Below are 23,989 nucleotides of genomic sequence, written 5' to 3' on the forward strand. Positions count from 1 at the left end.
CCTGGTTACAGCATGTAGAAGGGTCTGATTTGTTTGATTCCAAAATTTACCTTGCCAAAACTAAGGCATGCCAAAATATTGGCAAGAATTTTTGTAACCAAAATCTTGACAAGTACTTTATGAGGTGGGTCTTTTTTTTGGATTCCAACCAATTAATTGCTAAATTTATGGTTGCCAAAATTTTGGCAAAGCAAATTTTGGAACCAAACCAATCAGACTCGAAATGCTAAAGTTTATAGGGCATCACTTGTGGAGCCTACCAAATAAACAAAAAGAAATGTTCAAAAATTGTAAAGAATGACATAAGAGTACATGCAAGAAAGAAGTAGCTATTTTTTTTCGTTTGTTTACTTTATGGTCATGGATGCTTGTACATTCACGGCTCCCATTTATTTTGGTACTGGCTTCACTCAAAATTGGTAGCTGCAGTGTATGAACTCTGTATTTGAAGCATCTCAAAGCTCACACTGCGGTTTTTTTTTGTGCGAAAGGAGGGAGTTGTATTACACGAGACAACAGTACAACCCCACTCTTGTACAGATAGGACCCTTGAAAAACTGGAAATTACATCCGCCACACCAGGTTCCAGGGTCATCTATAGCCGCCATCTGCACCAACGACGAAATCCACAAAGTGGAGACCGCAGAGGAGGACTTACGGCTAGGCGACGATGCCGAGTAAATGGCCTCCCAAGTACATCGGCCATCTCCGCAGCAAGTGAAGACCGGCATGCACTGTCCGTCACCACCGTCGAGGAAGACGATGGCTGGAAAGGGCTCCCATCCCTTCGCAGAGATGAAGCACAAAGCTAACCTCGCGAGCATAGACCTCTGGCCGCCATCACCAAAGACGCCGGCACCAGCTCGGAGGAGAGGAGCTCGCACCACAACCCACTCGCCGGAGAACTGCGCGACGAAGGGCACGGGGAGCAGAAGCCGCCCCAGATCTGCCCCGCTCCGATCCTCCCCAGCTACTCCACCATCACGGAGAGCAGCAAGAAGAATAGCAGCGACGAAGACAAACCAGGAGGCAACCAAAATCCGCGGCGACCACATCGCCGGGAAGGAGCACATCGACACAAAGCAGATCGAGAAGAGGACCAAACCCAACATGCTCTGCAGGAACAAAATCCACCCCAACTTACTGCCGTCGCCGACGATCAGTGGGAGGAACAGCCGCCGCCGAAGGAAGAACACGATCTCAACGACCCCACATCGAGCAAGGACAATGGCCTCTCCTCCGCAGCACAACCTAGCTCCGCCATCGAACCCTGACGGCGAGCAAATCTTAGGACTAGATAGACTACTACCTACCTTATATACATCCGTACGCATTTCCCCGGCCCTCCCCTCTCTCCGACGCCGGACTGACCGTCGGAGAAGAGAGGGGCCGGCGGAATCCGCCGGCAGCTCTATCCGCCTCGGCTTCGCCCTTTTCCGCGCCCTCTGCACTGTAGACGGGTGGATAAGAGCGAGCCTCGTCCTCTCCGTCTGTTGGCCGACCGTTTTGGGAAGGAACGGTTTGAGCCGAAGTAGCTCACACTGCGGATTGGGAAGGCCCAAAGATCAGCCGCTGCAATAAAGGCTACTCGTACCCCTACTCCCCTCCTGTCCTTTGAAGTGTGCGCGCTGAGACAAACCCCCGTCCCTTCCTCTTCCCCCAAAATCAAGGTTGGAAATAACGGACTATGAAGTTTAGCGGTAACCTTCTCTAAAAGCTATAGAATAGCTATAGCGAAGCTATAGCGGGCTATAGCGAAAACTAAATCATTTAGCGGAATGATAAAATAATAAATAATCTCATACAAATTATAAGTATCGTTGGTCTAACACCTAAAATTTGAGTCTAACACGTCTCTTAATTATCCAACAGTACACAATTGACATTTAGCGTTGCTAAGTCTCACAAAAACCTATTTAGCGGACATTTAGCATGGCTAAATCTCATAAAACCACCTTTAGCGGATATAGCGGACAAATGTTGTATAGCGTAGTGGTAGATCTCCTAAAAAGCTATTAGCGGGCTATAGCGAGGCTATAGCGGGCTATTTCCAACCATGCCCAAAATTCACACCAAAAGGAAAACCCCATAGCCATAGGGGAGAGAGGCGGGCTGCGGGCGGCGATCGCCGGAGATGAAGCGCAGGAACCCTAACTTTTGGGGGGTGTCGCTTTGGCGGCGGAGGAAGCCAGGGGTGGAAGGCGAAGAGGGGGAGGCCTGACGCCGGCTGGCGCGGCGGGGGAGGGCATGTGGTGAGGTGGTCGCACGCGGAGGCCATGAAGAAGAGTCCCACGGGTGGAGTCGACGCGGCCGTCGCTGGAGGTGGAGGAGGGTGGAAAAGGTGTGTTCTTGGTCCTGGAAAAGAGGAGCTTGGTGGCGCGAGCTGCGGGGGCGGAGGGTCTTGGCCGAGCTGGTCGGAGGCGCCGGCGCCGGCGCCGGCGCCGGCGAAAGAGGCCGGTACGGCCACCTGCAAGGGGAAGGGGGTGCAGATGTGGGAGTGGGACTAGACGGAGCCGGACGCGAAGAAGGCGAGGTCGTGCGACGCCGGGGGAGGAGAGGCGGGAGGCGATGAGAAGGAGGTGGTGGTCTACGAGTGGAGGTGGACGGAGGCGGTGAGCCCGGAGATCCTGGCGCTGGTGTTCCGCGGGCGGCTCGCGGCGGACGAGGTGGCGCGGGGCGCGGAGGCAGGCCGTGGCGTCGCTGGACATGTGGGGCGACGTGGACATCGAGGCGTGGTGCCGCCGCGTCAACTGCCGTGCCAAGGCCGCCGCCGCCGCCGCCGTGCGTCGGCTCGTCGCCCGCGCGCAGGGCTCACTCAGGAGGCTCTCTGCCTTCTGCGTCGGCAACGCCTCGCTCACCTACGTCGCAGCCTCGTAAGTCACGCTGTCCTTGCTGACGCTTGGTTAAAAAAATAGGAGCAAACGTGCAAAGTTAAAAAAATAGGAGCAAACGTGCAGTTACAGCTCAAAATAAGGACATTTTTGCAATTGACCCTAATATATAAACTCATAGAGAAAATGTACACATGAAACTAAATATGAGCACTCATAGAACAAAATGTTATGCACATAAAACAAAATTTGTACATTATGGAACATAAAATGAGTAGTAAAAAATAATAGAACAATCTAATTCGCTTTACAATGGGAACAATCGTAAAAAAACATGGAACATCTCAGGAATAGCGGACAAAGTAGACGGTACGAACTTGAAATAAAAAAATAAAATAGAACATTAATAGGAAACAATTAAATTTAAAACATAATAAAGAAAATAGAGAAATGAATATATATAAATAGTAGATAGATAAAAAAAGAAAGAAAGAAGCTAGTTTGTGTAATCAATCTTGCTATATGATCTAAGTTTTGCGGTTAACGGATCAAAAAATTGTACCTGCTCCAAGCATATACATCTTTCATGGACTGCAAAACTAATTGGACTGATGAAATGGGCCTCTGTAGCGCTAGCTTTTGTTGGCCACGCTGGCTGATGGACCTCTTATCAGGCTGGCCGCGCTAGATAGCTATTGTCTTCCTCTCAAAAAAAAAAAAAAAGATAGCTACTGTCTTTTACTTAATCACAATTGGGTGGTAGGGGTATCTCCTACAACTATATATGCGTCTATGCGGAGCAGAGTATCCGCGAAGATTTGTAGGCAAAAAAGAGGGTGCATCTACTTGCCAACATGCGAACACATATTTAAACAAGAACTCTCGTGTACTCTCTCCGTCCATAAATAACTGTCTTTCTCGTTTCCTGAAAAATAATTTTGATTAATTTTATATAAAAATATTAATATTTATGATATATAATTGATATCATTAGATAGATATTTCAATCTAGTATTTTAATAAATTTATTTGGAGATACAAATATTGTACATATTTTTTATAAATCGAGTTAAACTTATCGCACGCACACCAAAACCAACAATTAAAAAGGGATAGAGGGAGTAAAGTTAACTTATATGGGGGAGTATACGACAGACCTTGAAAAAGTCTGCAGCATTCTGACTGGTACTCTACGTTTACATGCAGGACAAATTCCGAAGCCTTTGTTCACTCTTCCAGTCCTGCAACATCTTCTTCTGATTGAGAATCAGCTAGTTGGCTCACTGGAAGACATTCCTTCTCCTATATCCTCACCATTGAGGGCTATTATTTTAAGAAACAATCAATTGACAGGCCCGATACCCAAATCATTTTTTCAGCTTACGAATCTTCAGACCCTCAGTATTGCCTCAAATAAATTGACAGGCGCAATAGAACTTGGCTCTATCTGGAGGTTGAGAAATCTCATCTATCTTTTTTTTTGAACGAACCGCACAAGATAGTGCGCATTTCATTGATATAGCAGAAAAGTATAAGGCTACGACCCTGGAAGGTCATAGCCAGGGAAAAAGAAAAGAAAAACAGAACTCACCTGGTTGGATTGGGACATCAACACGGGAAACTCAACAACTCAATCTCACCCGGTTGGATTGAGGCATCAACACGGGGAACTCATTCACTCAAAGCGGAGTTACACTCAAGACTACCATGGAAATCCTAACCGGATGGATTGGGACATCAACACGGTTGAAAATACCCCGCCGGACGACACAGATAGAAAGAGGCAAAGCCGCGGCGGCCAACCACCTATCTACACATGTAGTTTCCATGAAGACACAGGCCCGCGCCGAAAGGGAGAAGAGGGAAGCAGACGGCACCGTACCGAGCAGCCACCGCCATGCGAAAAACCTATCGCTGTAGCACCGCTGCAAAGCCACACACCATCCGATAGAGTGGAATCGCCGAATCCAGACCTCACGCCAGCTGCCTCGCAGACGCCACCGCGAAAAAACAACGCGCGGGGGCCTCGCCACACCCGCTGTTGGACTCCTCCTCGCTCTCGTCGCCACGTCGAAGACACCGCACGCGGGGGCCTCGCCACTTCCACCTCAGTACTCCGTGTCATGGATTCGTATATAAAATCGCCATCAGGATGATGCATCGTGTTGCCCTGTTTCCAAAATCTCCATCAAACAGCCAAGCCGTGACCGTCAGGCAACATCGTCTCATTGCCCCACTCACGCACAACTTCCATCGCCATGCCAATCAAGTCAGGTTGTCGCTTGCGCCGTCTTCCAACGATGGACCGCACCGGAGTAGCCACAGCGTAGCTAGACCGCCCGCCACAATCCGCTGCAAGCCAAGTCGTCCCACCTTGTCGTTGCCACAAGCGCCGCCCTCGGACGCTGTCCCACGCCGCACCGACAGATGCAAAACAGTGCCAGCCGCCGCAGTCCGCTGCAAGCAGCCAACTCAAGAAGCATGAGGCAACCCCCGGTCGCCAGCACGAATTTGGTCGCCGCGGCATAAGCTCGGCAATCCCCTTCGAGCTCGCCACCTGCACCGAGCCGCCTCGCCAAGCCATCAGCAGGCCTTCCGCCGCCTGGCCAAGAGTGTCTCCACCAAGATCGCCTTCAACAAGGTAGCGACGCCAAAAGCGCTGCCATCGCTCGTCCAACAAGTGGACGAGGTTTTCACCCGGAGAAACCCGCGCAGAAGGGATGGGCTCCAACATGACACTCCCAACAGGGAGAACGATGCCCTCAGACGCCATTGTCATCACTGCCAGCAGGAAGCCGGCAAGACTTTCGCCCGGAGAATCCCGTCCTAGCTGCACGTCCTCGGCCCGGCAAAGCAAGAAATCCGCTGAGGTCGGCGGCGCAGCCGTGCCACCACACGCCAAAGTCAACTTGCACCCTCTCGGGCCGCACCACCCACAGCCGCGGGGCTGCTCACCGCCGCCAATCCACCTAGCACCAACCCACGGCCACCACACGCGGCCGCTTGCGTTGCCATGAAGTCAAGCGCCGCCGTCGGCCATAGACCAAACGCAGTCCCATGACGAAGACCACCGCACCAACACCGGCGAGCTCCTCCACCCCCAATGCCACACCCTCGTGTGTGCGCGGCTGCCGAAGGGAAGAAAAGCCGCCAGCACCCACCGCTGGCCCCGACGCGCCGCCCAAAGCGAGGACCCGGAGCATGAGCCACCGCCGACTCAGATCCGCGACCATGGCCGCCGGAACCGAACGCGGAGACACTGGAGCCGGGCTCACGCACAGGGCACGCCCCCGTGCACAGCCGCGACGCGCCACCTCTGGGCCAGCCAGCGCACGGCCCCAAGTAGCGCCGCCGCGGGACTGGTGCCCCAAGCCGCTGCTGCCGCTAGATCCGCTTGTCGCCCTCATGCGCCGACGGGCCGAACCGCGCAGCAGGACCCGCCACCGCACGTGCCGAGGCACCTCGCCAACTGTCGCGCAGAGGACCGGGGCCAGTAGATCCGGTGGCGCGCGGGCCGGATCCGCGCCGGCGAAGCTCCAGTGCGCCGCCATGCCGAGGGGCCTAAGCGCCGTCCCGCCCCGGCGCCCGAGCCCCCCATGGGCCGATTTCGCCCCGCCGTCACCTTCCTCGCCGGCCTCCGGGCTTTCGGAGACCTGCTGGGGCGACGATGAGGAGGGGAAGGAGGCTGCGGGGGGCTACTAGAACGGCGGTGTGAGGGAGCCCCCCGGTCGCCTTGCGGGAGCGACGCGGGGGGGGGGGGGGGGACGAGACGCCTTCTATCTCTCATCTATCTTAACCTGGCTGACAATAAGATATCACTCATTGAAAAAGAAGGTGATACAATATTCTCTCATTCCCTTAAAATCCAGGTTCTATACCTCGGATCTTGCAACCTTACAAAATTTCCAGCATCATTAAAATATCTTGACTGTATTCGAGCTCTCAATCTTTCGAATAATCAAATCAAAGGGGCCATACCAAGTTGGGTATGGGAGAACCACCTTTATGTTTTGGACCTCGCCCATAACGTGTTTACTACATTAGAGAAGTCTTCTAATATTGTTCAGATTAAAAAAAATATTTTATTGATCTAAGTTTTAATAGACTTCAAGGAAGCATACCACTACCATTAACTTCATCCGACCTGGCAATGTTCGATTGCTCAAATAATAACTTATCTTCCATAGAACCCAACTTTGACATGTATCTTAGAAATGCCATCTACATCAATTTGTCAGAAAATAAAATAAGTGGCCATATACCACTTTCAATTTGTAGTTTAAACAAACTTGAGTTTGTGGACTTGTCTTACAATTACTTTTCTGGATCAATTCCATCCTGTCTTATGAAAAAAGCTGACCTGATGAGCATATTGAAGTTAAGAGAAAACAAGTTGCATGGCGTGCTACCTGAAAATATTAAAGAAGGATGTAAGCTTCATACTATTGATTTGAATAAAAATCAAATTGAAGGTGTGCTACCTAGATCACTAGCACATTGCCAAGACTTGGAGGTTCTTGATGTTGGTAATAATCAGATTGTCGATTCATTTCCATCATGGTTGGGTACTCTTCCAAAGCTTCGAATTCTCGTGTTGAGATCTAACCAACTCAGCGGCACTATAAGGGGTCTTCAGGGTGGCTACCAACACTTCACAAGTTTGCAAATAATTGATTTGGCCTCCAACCATTTCTCTGGTGAGTTGCATCCAGAATGGTTAGAGAATTTGAGAGCAATGATGGATAACAGCAAGGATGTGGGAAAAGTATTAGAACATCATACGAATTCAACGTGGAAATCATCAGACTATCAAGATTCTATCATTCTCACATTCAAAGATGCCGCTTTCAGTATCACTAAAATCCAAACTGCTTTCAAAGTAATTGATATCTCAAACAACGCATTTGAGGGTTCCATCCCGGGTTCAATTGGAAGGCTTGTTTCACTTCACGGACTTAACATGTCGCACAATAACTTCACAGGACAAATTCCATCACAACTTCACAACTTAATGAGGATGGAATCATTGGATCTCTCTTGTAACTATCTCTCGGGAGAAATTCCACCGGAGTTTACCTCTCTAACTTCTCTTTCCTGGTTGAACCTTTCATACAACAACTTGACAGGAAGAATACCACTGGGAAGCCAATTCTTGTCATTTCCAAGCAGCTCGTTTAAAGGCAATGCTGGCCTATGTGGAATTCAGCTTTCTAAGCAATGTGACAATCAAGGTCCTGATTCAACCACCCGAAGCACATTAGCTCCAGAACCTAATACTTTGTGGCAGGACAGACTTGATGCCATCATTTTGTTCGTCTTTGTTGCCTTGGGCTTTGGGGTGGGTTTTGCATTGGCAATCATATTCAGATCATTTTGCCACATAGAAGGATGGTTTTGCAAGCATATGTATTAGTAATGTATAAGTTTATAACAAGCGTAGTCATGAATGTTCGTGTTGTTGAGTTGTGTACTCGTTTGATGAGATCCACTCAGCTGAAATAAGGTTGGTTCCCTATAGTTCACTCAATTTCATATATGATCCTCAAAGAGAGTTGTTATAAGTGAAAAATTATTTTGCCAACTTCCCAACTCCGATGCTCAATTTCCAAGGCAATCCCGGAGGATTTCAACAAAGAAGTTCATGTCGCTGGAGGATTTCTTTTGTTTTTTTCTTTTACGAAACTGTAGGAGGATTTGAAGGACGTGTCTAATTAAGAGCTATGTCGACAAAACCGAGCATTGCATTTGAAACTAATGGAGTATTCAGTTCAGATCAAGTAATCAAGTTATGCCAATATGGCAGGCTGAAGACAATTTGTTAGAGTTGATCTCACCAGCCAACGGCTGGTCAACCCTTGATTGGCGCCCTGATCGGGGGTGCTCAACCAATCAATGGTTGTGGGCCCCCGTCGCGCAGCGCCATATTAAAAGAGAGGGTGGGGGCCAAGGGCACGGTAACCAAAGTTCACCATCGCCCCCTAAACCCATCTACAGACCTAGCCCGATCTGATCTGGGAGGCGCTGCAAGCGACGGGAAGCGCCACGCCACCTTCACCGCCGTCCATGACCTCGTCATGCCGTCCACAACCTCTATGCCGTCGTCCCCGACTCCGGCGCGTCCCGACTCCGGCATGGCGCACAACCAAGAGGGTGGCTCCTCCAAGACTTTCGCGGATGGTCTGCACCTCTACCTCTCTCTCTCTTTCTCTAGTAGATGTTCTAGATCTCTCATTGTTTACTCAAGTTAGTCAAGTTTCACCGTCTGATCTATGCCTCGTCGATCCACATAGTTTAACATTGGTATCAGTCACCTAGATCTACATATAGATCCAGTTGGGGAAAGAATTTAGAAGGAGAAAGAATCGATTTGATTCAAATCGAATCAAAGAAAGCCAAGATAGAAACCCTAACCCTAACCCTAGGGGTCGCGGGACTTACCTGCGCCCACTAGCGCCGGCCACCGCCGCGCGGGCAAGCCCCAGAGGCGCCGGTTCGCCGACGCACGCTCCGCCGTTGCACGGGACAAGCTCGCCGCCATGATGTGCGCGTGGATCCAGATCACCTCCGCACGGGCCGCTCGACGGCAGCGCGCTCCCACACAGGCGAGCGCGCGGCTGGCGAGAGGGCATGCGGTGGTGCTGCACCACCTCCGGCGAGCCATCTCGGTCGCCGCCTCTCAATCGTCTGGCCGCCGCTCGGAGAGAAGAGAGATAGGAGAGAAAGCAAATGAGGGTTAGGGTTAGGGGCCGGTGGCCGGAACCGGGTTTTGACCTGCGAGAAAGAGGGAGAACCGTCGGATTTGATCCGACGGCCAAGAGCTCCTGACCGGCGTTTTGGGCTGGTTTTGGCCCAGGTGGGCGGACAAGGAGCGGCAGTGCTGGGCCGATTTGGCGGCCCAACCATTCGCTGTCGGGCCAAGAGCCCAGGCGCGCGCAGCGCACAGGCCGCGGGCTGTTTTGTCCTCTGGGCCAGTTTTAGCTAAGCACAGTGACCTTTTTCAAGTCTATTCATTTTCAGAAGCTGTTTAGTTCAGTTTTATCTCTAATTTTTGCACCAACGTGTATAATTTTTAGAGAGTAAAGGACATGCTTCTGAAAAGTCAGTATTATATTATTCATGTTTCTGCTGCTTAGTTAAGTTTTATCCTCTAATTAATTTAGAACCAACGGGACATTTTAATTAGAGGAGTAAACTCTTTCATGTTATAGTCAGTTTTAATATTGTTATTCTCTGACCAACGTTGATAATAGCAATATTAATTTTATTCAGTAAGTTTTCATGCATTTGTTCTATTTCTGCCCAACGGTGATTTATAATTAATGTCGCAAGTTAATTGTATGTCTTAATTTGGACCAACGTTAAATTGAGATACGCAATTATTATTATGTTGAGGTTCTCACTTTTCTTTGTTTATTACTTCAGGCTCTAATGCTATGACCTTCATTAATAGCATTCCAAAGCTTACTGGGCAGAACTATGGCATATGGCGTGAGGAGCTGGAGGTGAACTTAGCACTTGCTGAGATAGATCTGGCACTGACAGAGAAGGCTCCCACTGAGTCGACAGCACCCGTAAGGGGTGAGAGTGAGACCGATTCGGCTTCGACCGCTCGGGTAAGAGATCATGCTCCAGTGCAAGCTAAGTATGATCTAGACAAAGCCAAGTGGAATAATTCCAACCGCAAGTGCTTGATGGTCATCAAGAAATCCATCTCAGAGGGCATAATAGGAGCTATTCCAGATTGTGCTACCGCCACGGAGTATCTAGAAAAAGTAAGGAATCAGTTTACTGGTTTTACAAAGGCTTATGCACAAACTATCATAGAGAGGCTCAGTACCATGAAATACAATGGTGGCGGTGTCACAGATCACATTCTGAGCATGAGTACCATGGCAGCCAAGCTTAAGATAATGAACATGGGACTTCCAGACCCCTACATAGTTCATCTAGCTCTCAACTCATTGCCTGGCGAGTTTTCGACTTTTATAGTCAACTACAACTCTCAGCCTGATGAGTGGGACATAGAGAAGACCATTGCCATGTGTACACAAGAGGAAAAAAGACTAAAGCATGCACATGGTGGTTCTCTTAACTTTGTGCAGCACAACAAGAGAAAGAAATTCCATGACAAGAATGCCAGACCACAAGGGAAACCTCACTGGGAAAGAGGCTCCTCCTCTAACCCATCTGGCAAGTTTCAAAAGAAAGACCCTCAGCAAGCAGAACCGGATGAATGCCTTTGGTGCCACTCCAAGACACACAGGAAGAGAGACTGCCAGATTTCCTGAAGCATCTACTAAAGAAAGGTGAGGACACTATTACATTCATAGATGAAACCCTGTATTTAAGTTATGATAAATCTACTTGGTGGATTGACTCAGGAGCAACTATTCATGTTGCCAATTCTTTACAGGGTATAAGTATGAGGAGGACCCTTCAAAGAGGAGAAAGATGGCTTAAGGTGGCCAATGGAGTTACAGCCGACATTGAAGCGACATGAGAACTCACATTAGAGTTAGATGGCGGCTTTAAACTCCATTTACATGATGTTCTTTATGTACCCTCTTTGTCTAGAAACTTGATCTCAGTCTCATGTTTAGCAGACTATGGTTTTGATTGTCATTTTGGTAAAGAACAATGTGAGATTCATATTAATAATAAGTGTGTTGGTCTCACCTTCCGATGAGACAAACTTTATATGCTGTCTATGCATGAGAATGTGAATGTTGTATGCAATGAAAGTAATATTGTGTGCAATAGTGAGTCTTCCTCGTCTATGAATGGAAAGAGTAAGCGCAAATGATGCGATAGTGAGACTTCAGTGAAATTATGGCACTATCATTTAGGCCATATTTCGAGGTGGAGAATTGAGAGATTAATTTAAAAAATATTCTCCATCCGTTAGATTTCTCAAACGTAGAATATTGCATCGATTGCATTAAGGGAAAGTATGTCAAGCAAATAAAGAAAGGAGCCAAACGTAGTGCTGGGGTTTTGGAGATAGTACACACAGATATTTGTGGACCATTCCCCGTAAGGTTTGTGGACGGATATGATTCATTCATAATGTTTACAGATGACTATTCACGTTATGGCTACATTTATCCAATTAAAGAAAGATCAGAAGCATTGGATAAATTTAAAATATTTAAGGCTGAAGTCGAAAATCAGCACAATCTAAAGATTAAAATAGTAAGATCCGACCGAGGTGGTGAGTACTACGGTCGGCATAGCCCCTATGGTCAAGTTTCTGGACTTTTTGCGAGGTTCCTACAGGAAAATGGAATAGTAGCCTAGTATTCTACACCGGGTGAGCCTCAGCAGAACGGAGTAGCGGAAAGGCGCAACCGTACCTTAATGGATATGGTGAGAAGTATGATGAGCTACTCCATGTTACCGATTAGTTTGTGGATGGATGCGTTGAAAACCGCCATCCATATTCTTAATCGTGTACCAAGTAAGTCGGTGCCTAAAAAACCATATGAGTTATGGACAGGGAGAAAGCCCACATTAAACTATTTATATGTGTGGGGCTGTCCAGCTGAAGCAAAAGTTTTTAACCCAAACATTGGGAAGCTAGATCCTAAGACAGTAAGTTGCCATTTCATTGGCTATCCAGAAAAGCCGAAAGGTTATCGTTTCTACTGTCCAGATAGATACACAAAGTTTGTAGAGACCAGACACACTGTCTTTCTGGAATATCAGATGGTCAGGGGGAGCATGGTAGCGAGGAAAATAGATCTTGAGGAGAAGCGGGTCTTTGTGCCCACTCCGATGATTCAGGATCCGTTTTTCGCGTTGCCTGTTGCTGCTGCGCCAACAGTACAAAACACAATAGTGCCAGCACCTATTTTTAGTTCTCTAGTCATGGCAACAAATCAGAATGAGGAACCTGTCCTTCAGGATCCGATATAACAAATTGCCACAGATGAGGGGGAGCAATAGCAGCCCCAAGTAGAAGTGCCAATAGTTGTGGGGTTCAGAAGATCTCAAAGAGTAAGAAAGCCCACTATTTCTGATGATTATCAAGTCTATAATAGCGAGGAAGTTCAAATGGAGGGTGATCCCACCTGATTTGAAGAAGCCACGAGAAGCAGTCACTCATCTGAATGGTTAGACGCTATGAAAGATGAGATGAAATCGATGAGTACCAACGATGTTTGGGATTTAGAAGAAATTCCCAATGGAGCCAAAACAGTAGGCTGCAAATGGGTCTACAAAACGAAATGTGACTCCAAAGGAAATGTAGAAAGATACAAAGCGCGACTTATGGCAAAAGGTTTCACACAGAGAGAAGGAATAGATTACAATGAGACATTTTCTCATGTCTCATGCAAGGATTCTTTCAGAATCATAATGGCGTTAGTTGCTCATTTTGATTTAGAGTTACATCAAATGGATGTAAAGACGGCATTCCTTAACGGGGATTTAAATGAAAGTGTTTACTTGGCTCAACCCAAAGGTTTTGTCATGGAAGGAAAAGAACATATGGGATGCCTCCTGAAGAAATCCATTTATGGACTAAAACAGGCATCAAGACAGTGGTATTTAAAGTTCGATGAGACAGTAAGAAAGTTTGGTTTCAAAGAAAATGAGGAGGACAATTGCATTTATGCAAAGTTCAAGAATGGAAAATTATTTTTCTTATCCTGTATGTGGATGATATTCCGCTTGCCAGCAGTGATATCAATCTACTACTGGAGACAAAGAAATTATTGTCCTCAAAGTTTGATATGAAAGATCTTGGTGAAGCATCATTCATTTTAGGAATTGAGATTCGCCGAGATAGAAGGAAGGGGGTTTTAGGATTATTGCAGAAAGCATACCTGGAAAAAGTACTGAAGAAGTATGGTATGCACGTGAATAAGCCAACACCTGCTCCAATAGTCAAGGGCGACAGTTTTGGGAAATTTCAGTGTCCCAAAAACCAATATGAGATAGATAAGATGAAAGCGGTACCTTATGTTTCTGCTGTCGGAAGCCTACAGTATGCTCAAGTATGTACTCACCCTGACTTAGCGTTTGTTACCGGAATACTTGGCAGATTTCAGAGTAATCCAGGGATAGAACACTAGAAAATGGTTAAGAAAGACTTGTGTTATGTGCTGGGTACGAAAGGCCTCATGTTAACATATAGGAGATCTGATTCCCTAGAGATAGAGGGTTATTCAGACTCAGACTTTGTGGGAGATATAGACGATAGAAAATCCACGTAAGGTTATGTATTCACTCTCGCGGGTGGAGCTATATCGTGGAAAAGCTCCAAACAGACAGTCACTGCATCATCCATGTATGCAGAATTTGTGGCATGCTATGAGGCCTCCAGGCAGGTTAAATGGTTAAAGAAATTTATACCCGGGTTAAGAGAGGTCGACAGCATAGAAAAACCACTAAAGATGTACTGCAACAATGAGCCTGCAGTATTTTACGCTCACAACAACAAGTCAAGTGGTGCTGCCAAACACATTGACATTAAGTTTTATGTTGTTAAAGAGCAAATCCAGGATCATACCATAAGTCTCGAGTATTTGAGCACGAAGAGAATGTTAGCGGATCCGCTCACAAAAGGCTTACCGCCCAATGTGTTTAGAGAACACTTAGCCGGCATGGGTTTACGGGAAAGCCTATGAATCCTGGATAGTAAGGGCCCAAAAAGTCAAGCTTCTGTTTCAAATCAGAAAGGTGCATTGTGGCTGTTAATCCAATGGTATTAACTATTGTGACGAGGCATGCTCTATGCGCTAATCTGTGATGGAATGGAGTATAAGAAGTAAGTATGTAAGAAGAGATCAAGGGAGAGAATGTTAGAGTTGATCTCGCCAGCCAACGGCTGGTCAACCCTTGATTAGCACCCTGATCGGGGGCGCTCAACCAACCAATGGTTGTGGGCCCCCGTCGCGCAGTACCCTATTAAAAGAGAGGGTGGGGGCCAAGGGCACGGTAACCAAAGTTCACAGTCGCCCCCTTAAACCCATCTACAGACCTAGCCCGATCCGATCTGGGAGGCGCTGCAAGCGACGGGAAGCGCCACGCCGCCTTCGCCGCCGTCCACGACCTCGTCATGCCATCCACGACCTCTACACCGTCGTCCCCGACTCTAGCACGTCCCGACTCCGGCATGGCACACAACCAAGAGGCTGGTTCCTCCAAGACTTCCACGGATGGTCTGCACCTCTACCTCTCTCTTTCTCTAGTAGATGTTCTAGATCTCTCATTGTTTACTCAAGTTAATCAAGTTTCACCCTCTGATCTATGCCTAGTTGATCCACATAGTTTAACACAGTTTTCATTCCAGCTTCATACGACTACCAGTTTGGAACGCGCATAGATTTTCCAGTGAAAATTGTGTTGCAACCGAGGATCGACGAACGATCACAAGAACACGAGGAACACACGCAATTGGCTATGAACACCCGGCCGCCGAATGGCCTATATGTTGGCTGTTCTTTATTACATTTTGACTCGGCTCAAACCGAACAGATGAGATTACATCACGCTTTATAGCTGCAATGCCTAGATAGCAACTGCCCCTGCGGCACTGGCGCACGCACGCACTACTAGCTCCTAAAGACCCGGTCTCCACTCGTCCATGGGCCACACACTCATACGCACGAAGCGGCCGTCCTCCGAGTTGATCGCAAGCCACAAGTTGCTCCACTACCTACACATGTAACAAACACAACCTGGACACCGTGACGCACACACGTACACGGACTGGACCTACAAGCCATGGACACACCACAGCACAACACAAGCTAACGGGTAGCCGGAACGTGAACACATCGACAATCTGGACACCCACACACCAACACACACACCACGGAACACACCATGTCGTGTTTAATTCTAACAATCTCCTCCTAAACACGACATGTTGGTGCCGGAGTTGCTGCAGTTGTCGTCGTCTTTATCACCACCGGCCGTAGCTATGGCCTCCCGACCTGACGCGCCCACCTCTGCATACCCCATCTCCACATGAACACTGCATGCTTGCCATTGCAGGGGTTGATGCCGCTGCTCCCATCATCATCGCCGCCACGGCCGCCGCTACGGCCTCCACGCTCGACGCGAACCACGCAGCACACGCATCTCGGCGTGAATGCCATGGTCTTCTTCTTCCTTTGGCACCACATGCCATTGATGCTGTCGTGCCCGAACATGAACTGGGTTGACGTCTCCCCCATCACTGCAAGAATCACCACACGATCCCTTGCGGTGGAGCCACGCCACCACTGCAAAACACTTGCGAACTTCGGGCGCCGAACGCCCTTCGGTGACACACGCCGCTGAGGCACCATGCCTGAACATGGAGCCTTCATGATGCCTCCGCCTTGTTAAGGCCCATATGTTATCTAGGCCCATAGTGGCCCATACCCTGGCTACATATATGTCCACCTAGGACTAATGGAGATTATCTCTTGTCTAATTATCCAAAGGTAACATGGAATCAGAGCATGGTTTAGGGTTAGGGTTAGGACTAATCTAATCCCTATCCCCGATCCATTTATTTCCCGCCGGCGAGTCCTCTGCTCTGCCGCCGGTGCCTATCCACCGCGTCCCTCTGTTCTGCGGCCATGCCCATCCGCCGCCGCCTCTACTCTACCGCCCATCGCGGCCAGTCGCCGCCACAGTCGCGGCTCATCTTCGCCAGTTGCGGCCAGTCGCCGGCCATCGTCCACGCCATTGCGCCCTGGGTCAGTCCGCCCGTCGCGGATCTTGAAGGGGCCATCACGGATCGAGAGGGGAGCTTCACGTCGAAGGCCCTCCCCTATTTGACACCCATCGCAGGCGTCCCCTGTCTGCCATTGTCCGCCGCCGTCACAGCTGTCTGCTGCCGTCACGGCTTCATATTGTGCCATGGATCGGCGCCCTACAGACCTCCGCACCGAGCCATCACCGACCTCGGCGGATCGGCGCCCTGCAGACCTCCGCGCCGAGCCATCTCCAGTCTGCCTGCTGTGCTGATTTTGCCTTCACTCTCACGGCTATCTTCATCAGGCGCCGCTATTGCAGACTGCTGTGCTTTCATCTGTGAGCAGGATTTTCTTTTCTTGATTACTTGTATTGGTCTTTGCTATTGTTGGACATATACAGCATGTCGCATCCTACTGCTATCACCATCCTTGTGCAGCTTGATGGATCCAGTTATAGAGAATGGGCTTTTTGTGTTGAGACAGTGCTTGGTGGATATGGTCTTGTCTCACATCTTACTGGTACTAAACCAGTTGCTGCGACTGATGGTTCTAATGCTAGTGCAGTCACTTCTTGGGTTAATGATGATGGCAGGGTCAAGACCGCAATAGTCACAAGTGTTAAACCATCATTGATGATGAGTCTTCAGCCCTTTGTAACAACTAAGGAGATGTGGGATTATCAAAAGAACAGGTTTGTTCATATTAGTGGTGCTCATCTGCATACTCTGATGCAAGGTCTTCGTGGACTTCAGCAAGATGACATGACCATTGATGACTACTATAGTGCTTTTGATCATTTCATGGGACCAGTGCTATCTATGGTTCCTTCATCTACTGCCGGATGTGATGGGTGCTCCAAGAAGAACACGTTCATTGAGCAGTTCATGATGTATCAGTATGTTATGGGACTCAGGTCTGAATATGAGCTTGTTCGTGCGCAGCTTCTCAACAGATCTCCCACTCCATCCTTATCAGAGGTTCTATCCTCATTGATAGCTGAAGAGGCTCAACTTCGTTCATTGTCATCTGCTCCTTCAGTGTTGGCACCTCAGAGTGTTCTTGTCACTGCTCACAGGTCTCGTGTGTCTGATACTTCTACACCTTGTGAACATTGTAAGAAGACTACTCACCGTTCAGAGCATTGTTTCTCTAAGTATCCAGAGAAGCTAGCTGAGTTCTGTGCCCTTCATGCGGCTCATGGTCGTGGTACATCTGCTCCTCCTCGGGGCTCTATGTCTGTTGCTGTTGCTTCACCTGTTTATGCCCCTCAGTCCTCTTGGTCCTTGATTCAGGCGCTTCTTTCCACGTGACTTCTAATCACTCTCAGTTGGTTAATTGCCAAGCAGTCCATAATGGTGCTTCTGTTCAGACAGCGGATGGTACATCTTGTCCTATTACTTCTCATGGTTCACTTTCTACATCACATTTTTCTGTACCCAATGTTTCCTTTGTACCTCAGTTGTCCATGAATCTTCTTTCAGTAGGACAGATTACCGATCAGAATTGTTTTATTAGATTTGATGACTCATCTTGTTTTGTTCAGGATCGTCGAACCGGGAGAGTGATTGGGACTGGCCATCGCCGTAGAGGTTCCTCTAGCCTCTATGTTTTGGACACATTGAGTCTTCCTGCTTCCGCTACCTCTACAGCTCATGTGTCATCTGTTGCATCATCATCTACCCTTTTTGCCTTGTGGCATCATCGCCTCGGTCATCCATGTGGGTCTCGTTTGTCGACCTTAATAAGTAGTGGTTGTCTAGGCAATACTTCTATCGAGTCTAGTTTTCAGTGCAAGGGATGTAAACTTGGAAAACAAATACAACTTCCATATTCATCTAGTACATCTCATTCAGCTCGACCTTTTGATCTTATTCATTCTGATGTATGGGGTAAAGCACCTTTTCCCACCAAGGGTGGTCATGAGTACTATGTTATTTTTATTGATGATTACTCTCGATATACTTGGATATATTTTATGAAACATCACTCCCAATTGTGTTCCATTTATCAAAATTTTGCTCGCATGGTGCATACTCAATTTTCCACTTCTATGAAAGTGTTTTGTTCTGACTCTGGTGGCGAGTACATATCTGATGCTCTTCGCCAATTTTGGGCCTCTGAGTGTACTCTTCCTCAGCTTTCATGTTCTGGCGCCCATGCTCAGAATGGGGTTGCTAAGGGCAAGCATCGCCATCTCATTGAGACTGCTCGTACCCTTTTGATTTCCTCATTTGTTCCTTCTCATTTTTGGGGTGAGGCTGTTTCTACCTCTGCTTATCTCATAAATAGACAACCGTCTTCCGCTCTGTCTGGAAAATGTCCCGGTGAAGTTCTATTTGGTACTCCACCTCGCTATGATCATCTTCAAGTTTTTGGTTGCACTTGTTATGTCTTGGTTGCACCTTGTGAGCGGACTAAGTTGACTGCTCAGTCAGTTGAGTGCGTGTTTCTGGGGTATAGGCTTGAACATAAGGGTTATTGTTGTTACGATCCTTCCTCTCGTCGTATGCGTATTTCTCGTGATGTGACCTTTGATGAGAATCACCCTTTCTTTTATAATTCTGCCACTCCATCCTTATCTTCCCCCACAGAGTCCACTACCTTCCTATCTCTTCCTCCACCTATCCTATCGTCTTCATGTCCACCATAGCCTTCATGTCCACCATAGCCTCCACCACCTCCACCCGCTAAACCTCCCGTCACACAAGTCTACACCCGTCGCCCCAAAGCTCCCACAATCCTTCCGTCTGATTCTCCTTCGGCCAGTCCTAATACTCCTATTTTAGATGCATCTAACACTATTGATGAGTCTCATTCTATTTCTAATGAGTCACAGGTTGGTCCGCGATATAATCTACGGGATCGTGATGCTATTGCTCCTCCTGATAAATTTGGGTTTCCCCATGTCAGTGTTGTCCTTGCTGTTGCTGAACCATCCACTTACAAGGAAGCCTCTGGTATTCCATAGTGGTAGAATGCTATGTCGGAAGAGCTTGCTGCACTTGATCGGACAGGTACTTGGGAAATCGTTCCTTTGCCATCACATGCTGTACCTATTACATGTAAATGGGTGTTCAAAATCAAGACCAAATCAGATGGATCACTTGATAGATATAAAGCTCGTCTTGTTGCTCGCGGTTTTCAGCAAACTCAGGGGCGGGATTACGAGGAGACTTTTGCACCTGTTGTGCATATGACTACTGTCCGTACTATGATTACAGTAGCTGCCAGTCGTTCTTGGACTCTCTCTCAGATGGATGTCAAGAATGCTTTTCTTCATGGTGAGTTACATGAGGAAGTTTATATGCACCCACCTCCAGGTGTTGATGTCCCTTCAGGACAGGTTTGTCGTCTTCGTTGTGCTCTTTATGGCCTCAAACAAGTTCCCCGTGCTTGGTATGAGCATTTTGTTTCCGTGATAATAGAAGCTGGTTTTTCACCTAGTCCTCATGACCCGGCTCTATTTGTTCATACTTCTTCACGTGGTCATACTCTGCTTCTTCTCTATGTTGATGATATGTTGATCACGGGTGATGATGCTGAGCATATTTCCTTGGTCAAGAGGCACCTAGTCAATAATTTCAGATGACTAATTTGGGTCCCCTCAGTTATTTCTTGGGCATTGAGGTTTCACGATCTGATAAGGGGTATTACATTTCTCAATCTAAATACATTCAAGATCTGATTGCTCGATCTGGTATTACTGATAGTCAGACAGTTTCCACCCCTATGGATATTCACTTACAGCTTCGTCCTACGGATGGTACCCCTCTCGAAGATCCTGCTCGATACCGCCATATTGTTGGTAGTCTAGTATATCTCACAGTCACAAGGCCTGATATTGCTCACGATGTTCATATTTTGAGTCAGTTTATGAGTGCTCCAACTTTAGTTCATTTTGGGCATTTGCTTCGTGTATTGCGATACTTACGTGGGACATCCTCTCGGGGTTTATTCTATGCTCATGACAACTCACTTCAACTTCATGCTTATTCAGACTCCACTTGGACCAGTTATCCAACAGATTGTCGTTCTGTCTCTGGTTATTGCATTCTTCTTGGTTCTTCTCCTCTTGCCTGGAAGTCCAAGAAGCAAGCTGCTGTCTCCCGCTCTAGTACAGAGGCAGAACTTAGAGCACTTGCCACTACTACTGCTGAGATTGTGTGGATCTGATGGCTATTAGCTGATTTTGGAGTTTCTTGTGATACACCTGCACCTCTTCTTTGTGATAACACTGGAGCCATTCAGATTGCTAATGATCCTATGAAGCATGAACTTACGAAGCACATTGGTGTTGATGCATCCTTTACACGGTCTCATTGTCATCAGAAAACTATTGCTCTTGAGTATGTTTCATCATAGCAGTAACTTGCTGATTTTTTTCACTAAAGCACAAACTTGAGAGCATCATCGTCTTCATTTGCTCAAACTCAACGCTTCAGATCCGCCTTGAGTTTGAGGGGGGGATGTTAAGGCCCATATGTTATCTAGGCCCATAGTGGCCCATACCTTGGCTACATATATGTCCACCTAGGACTAATGAAGATTATCTCTTGTCTAATTATCCAAAGGTAACACGTCTCACCAAGGCAGGATCGTCACACGATCCATTGCCACAGTGCCGCAACTGGCGATAACGCACAGGCCAACACACGGCCCAACGATCTCGCCTCACCATGGCAGCCGCAGCGCCGCGCACCTCCACGAGCCGACACACGGCGCGGAACTTCATCATTACGCAGCCGCCGATGAACGCCGGCACACCTCCGGCAAGCGGGACGATGCCCAAGATGACCAAGCTCTGATACTAATTGTTGGAACCGTGGATCGACGAACGATCACAAGAACATGAGGAACACACGCAATTGGCGACGAATGCCCCGGCTGCCGAATGGCTTGTATGTTGGTTGTTCTCTATTACATTTTGACTCGGCTCAAACCGAATAGATGAGATTACATCACGCTTTATAGCTGTAGCGCCTAGCTAGCAACTGCCCCTGCGTCACTGGCGCACGCACGCACTATTAACTCCTGAAGACCCGGTCTCCACTAGTACATGGGCCACACACTCATACGCCCGAAGCGGCCGTCCTCCGAGTTGATCACAAGCCACCAGTTGCTCCACTACCTACGCATGCAACTAACACAACCTGGACACCGTGACGCACACACGTACACGGACTAGACCTACAAGCCATGGACACACCATAGCACAACACAAGCTAACGGGCAGCCGGAACGTGAACACATCAACGATCTGGACACCCACACACCAACACACACGCCACGGAACACACCATGTCGTGTTTAACTCTAACAAATTGAACTTTTTTGTTTGGATTTCGGAAAATGGGAATGAAATGAAGCTTGTAGGATCGGAGGTCTGCGATAATACTTTTGGAATAAAATCTTGAATTTTCCTAGCTAGTTGATGTATAAGGACAGTACAGAATCTCACTGGGTTGTAGAAAATGATTGTACACGACACGGGGTCCAACTCTACTCACGACCATGGCGGACATCTTTACGTTGACGAAGGGCGCAGCGGTGATGTACTCGGTAAGGACGAGCTTGACGAGCCCGAGCATGGCGAAGAGTCCGTTCCAGAGCTCGGCGTTGGCGCTCATGACGCTGCCACCGCAGCCCTCGGTACGGTGCTCTCCCCCTTGAGGACCGGCACCAGCGATGCCACGGAGAGCACGGCGGCTGTGGCCACGAACCAGGCCAACCCGGACCTGCTCCCGGCTTACGAGAGGAGGCCACGCCGCGAGACACCTCAACGGCGAGCGCGGAAGCCATGGCGAGTCGCTCGTTGATGCGCTCGGGGGCCGGCCCGCTGAACGCTAGCGCGTCCCAGAGCCTGGGTCTCGGCGGCCTCACCGCCTTGGGCTTGGGCGTTAGGGAAGTTGTTGGATCAGCATCCCCAGCTTGGGCCGACCATGGCTCGTCGCCGCGGCGGCCGTCGAGATGCTGACATGTTGGAAATCCGGCAGGCACGACCGAGGTGGTGAATGCGAGGGAGCTATTGACGCAAATGGGCCAACACACCAAACACACTCGACCGTGCAGCGAGCAAAGGCATGCGTTGCAGCGCCGCCGCTCATACCGGTCTCAAGGAGTGGTCAGAATGGTCGCCGCCGGCGAGATCGGTGACGAACCTACGAACGTTAGCCCGGGAAGACCCGTCGGGGCAGGCGCACGCAGGGTTGTTCTAGGGTCGGCAAGCCACCTAGAATGCCCTCAATTGATGTAGAGATGAAGGAGGAACAACAAGTAGTAGATAGCAAAAGCTAGGGCAAAAAAAAGTAAAAAGATAAAAGTTTTTGTGTTTGATCGATTGGATAAACTTCAATCGGCCGTGTCCCTTTATATTTATAGGGAGGGGAGGTCTTGCCCCATTAGGAGTCCAAATTTATACAAATCCCGTGTCAAAATACAACTCCAAATTCGGACTGTGCAGCTTGGACCGGTCTGACCGGTCTGACCCTGTGTCAAATCTTCCAGAAGCCGTAACTCTCTCATCCGAACTCCAAATTTGACATTCTACATATGAATTTTGATCATCTCGATGAGAGATACGTAATGGTGAAGTCAAATTTCCATTTTGACAAAGTCACTTTGACCGTTCAGACCGATTTGTGCATACCGGTCTGACCGATCTGCACAGTCTGCCAATTTTGGTCATCAACAGGAGCCCATGGAGGCCATCACCTAGAGATAGCATCCTTACCAATCGCGCTGCAAATTTAGCATCGGAGAGAAATTCGATATGTATTTATCATAATTGCTCGTATGGCACGTCAGCTCCTCACTCCACGTTGGATCCGATTCAGCATGAGCATGCAAATGCCCACCAATGCCCTTGTCTTCTTTCTTCTCCACCCCACAGGACGGCAGGACGACCTTGCGGCGCACGAACCAGAACTACGACACCAATGATGATATCTGCCCAGACACTGTGGCATGCCTCGGTGGCGAGTGCGGACATGAAGCCCACCATGGTGACCCGTTGATGCGCTCGGGACCAGCCCGCTGAACGCCAGCGCGTCCCACAGCCCGGGCCTCGCCACCTTGGGCTCGGGTGTTGGGGGAGTTGTTGCCCAGCATCCTCGGCCTGAGCCAACCAGGGTGCGTCACCGCGGCACAAGCAAGGCCGCCGGGACGCTGAGGGAAGGAAGCCGGCAGGTGCGACGGCTGTGGCGAATTTGAAGGCGAGGGAGCCCATGTAGGCCATCACTTAGACAAATATATAACTTAGACATGCATGATCCAATGAGCATGAAAGTTTTATTACATATCAAGAATGTAATAATTAGACCACCATATAAAGTTCACTATAATTGGAGCACAGAAACTGTATCTATGAATTAATATAAAAAAATAAATATCTAAAGCTACCATACCATATGTTCACTGCATAGATATACACATGTGGAGTCCAACAAAATTAGATTTTTTATTTAT

The 23,989-nt window shown here is 48.4% G+C and overlaps 2 pseudogenes; one reads left to right on the forward strand and one right to left on the reverse strand.

Annotated features, from left to right (window-relative positions):
- Positions 1-2,706: 2,706 nt before the first annotated feature.
- Positions 2,707-8,244, forward strand: LOC120662297 (annotated as a pseudogene).
- A 13,701-nt stretch (positions 8,245-21,945) lies between these two features.
- Positions 21,946-23,752, reverse strand: LOC120662298 (annotated as a pseudogene).
- Between the last annotated feature and the right edge of the window lie 237 nt (positions 23,753-23,989).

This window comes from Panicum virgatum, chromosome 2N (genome assembly GCF_016808335.1).
Source record: "Panicum virgatum strain AP13 chromosome 2N, P.virgatum_v5, whole genome shotgun sequence".
Classification (NCBI taxonomy): domain Eukaryota; kingdom Viridiplantae; phylum Streptophyta; class Magnoliopsida; order Poales; family Poaceae; genus Panicum; species Panicum virgatum.